This window comes from Artibeus jamaicensis, unplaced genomic scaffold, assembly GCF_021234435.1.
Source record: "Artibeus jamaicensis isolate MK-2021 breed Jamaican fruit bat unplaced genomic scaffold, CSHL_Jam_final contig_793, whole genome shotgun sequence".
Lineage (NCBI taxonomy): Eukaryota > Metazoa > Chordata > Mammalia > Chiroptera > Phyllostomidae > Artibeus > Artibeus jamaicensis.
This window is the reverse complement of record NW_026521975.1, coordinates 2,356,744-2,359,074: the sequence shown is the minus strand read 5'-3', so window position 1 is coordinate 2,359,074 and position 2,331 is coordinate 2,356,744. Positions and strand designations below refer to the sequence as shown.

At 46.0% G+C, this 2,331-nt stretch overlaps 1 non-coding gene across 1 annotated transcript; it reads right to left on the bottom strand.

The window, feature by feature from the left end:
* Positions 1-1,110: 1,110 nt before the first annotated feature.
* TRNAN-GUU (transfer RNA asparagine (anticodon GUU)) lies at positions 1,111-1,184 on the bottom strand. Its single transcript has one exon. It is a non-coding gene; the product is annotated as a tRNA-Asn (tRNA).
* Between the last annotated feature and the right edge of the window lie 1,147 nt (positions 1,185-2,331).

Sequence of the window (2,331 nt, the reverse complement as noted above, 5' to 3'; positions counted from 1 at the left end):
TCCTTTGGAACCTAAAATGACTATTAATAACAGAAAATGGTCTATTCTCTCAAGGAGCTTAGAAGGATATGCTTTCCAAATCCCCATAACTTCAGTAGTAGCAAACATTACACCTTTTTTATCTTGAAATGTTAGACTCGATAGAAACTGTATAAATGATTTCATGACCTAGTTATCCTCTCATTTTTCTGTTTCCACTGTTAGCGATCCTTAAATTTCAGTGATAAGTTTGGAATTTTGAGAAGCATCAGAAAGGCCACTTACCTGAGAACATTTTTGGGGGCTACCTGTTACTCTGCCTGTAATTCCATGATAAGTGTCAATTGTATCCACTCCTTTAGGGCTCCTAATTAGGCAGCAGTGGGTAATTATCAGCCAGATTTTGATAATTACTCCCTAAGAGACAGTCTAGTGAGACAGCTCTTTCTTCTTCTAGGTCTCTAAATTCTATCCATGGTAAGTCCATCTCAGAGACACAACACCACCACGTGACCTATCTCCGTAGAAATGAATTCTGTTATCATAACATAATGTGGTTCTCCATCTCCGTAGCGAACTCTTATGTGATCATGCGCTTGAAAAGTGTCTTCTGAGTGACCAGAGTTGAAAATAAGCCATACACACCTTTCAATGGGATACCTTACTCTTTCTGCCTGCGTCCTGTAGAATTCTGTCACAATCTGCAGTAAACATCGCCGCCTTTGCCTAGGTTCATGTCTGTTGCACAGAAGTGGCGGCAAATCGTAATTTAGCAAATGGTTTCTCAGGGTGCCTGTGCTCCCATCAGGGTTCTCGGTACCTCCTCTTGGCTGGAGATGAGGCGGTACTGAGTAGCTACATTTCATTTTGGTGGCGTCAGGCTTTCAGAGACGGCGGTGGCACTTAATCACTCACTTGTTAACCGGCAAATGGTTTTGTATCATTTACAGTGACTGCTGTTGATGAACGGCCTTGGGCAGGTTTCCTAAAGCTGCGTGCTGATTTTCCCTGGGTACATCCACTGTAGGAATAGAACAAACGAGACAAGTGCTACCACTACAGAGATGAATGCCATCCCTCTGTCTTTGGATACCGGCCGCGTTAAAACGGTGTTCCGGGAAAATAACACCTCGTCCCTGGGTGGGCTCGAACCACCAACCTTTCGGTTAACAGCCGAACGCGCTAACCGATTGCGCCACAGAGACCTTGCTGCCCAACTTCTGCCGAAATGTGTACAGATTCCCGTGGCCACACCTCTCCAGTCGCCCTGGGCGTTGCTTCGCCAGCCCGCGGAAAAGCGCGCGGAGGGCGGGGTAAGCGGGCTTCGGGCGGGCTCTCGGACACCAATTTGCCGGTGCCCTTGGCCCGGCGTGGTGCTGTGTGCCCGCCCCCCGGAAGGGGGCCTCTTCCGGCTACAGGTTTCCCTGTGGAAGGCCGGTTACTGGGCTCAGTGAGCCGGACCTGTCTGCTTCTCTTGCTGCTGGAGGGGGTTGTGCTCCACACTGTGAGTCCACCGAGTTCGACCTGCGAGGGACCCTCCTCCTCTCTGAAGTCCTTGCCCACACCGCCCCTCCTAGTTCCTTTTCTCACTATTTTAATCCAGTTTTTTAAAGCCCATATTTCAGAGTATTAAATGCATTCACAATGATGTGCAACCATCACCGCCCACCCCCAGAACTTCCTAAACTGAAATTCTATCCCTATTAAACAACAGCTCCCCATTTCCCTCCCCAAACCCTAGTAACCCATCATTCTTTCTGTCTCTACGAATTGGACCACTCCAGGTACTTCATATAAGTGGAATCATACCAAATCTGTTTCTTTTGTAACTATTTTGCTTCACTGGGCATAATGTCCTCAAAGTTCATCCATGTTGTAGCATGTGTCGAAATTTCCTTTCTTTTTGAGGCTGAATCATATCCCATTGCATGGATGGACTACATTTTCTTTACCTATTTGATCTATCTGTGCATGGACACTTGAGTTGCTTCTGCCTTTGGTTAGTGTCAAAATTCTACAGTGAACATGGGTGTGCAAATAACTTTTTGAGGCCTTGCTGTCAACTCTTGGGTACATACTCATAAGTACAAATGATACAACATGATAATTGTACTTTAATTTTTTGAGGAACCACCATATCAGTTTTCCACAGCACCTACATCATTTCACATTCTCACCTACAGTGCACAAGGCTTTCCCTCACTTTTCTTCACATCCTGGACAACACAGTTTCCTTCCTTCCTCCCTCCTTCCCCCCACTCCTCCCCACCATAAATAATAGCCATTCTAATGGGTGTGAAGTGTTTTCTCACTGTACTCAAAAAAATCCTCACCTAAGGATATGTTTATTGA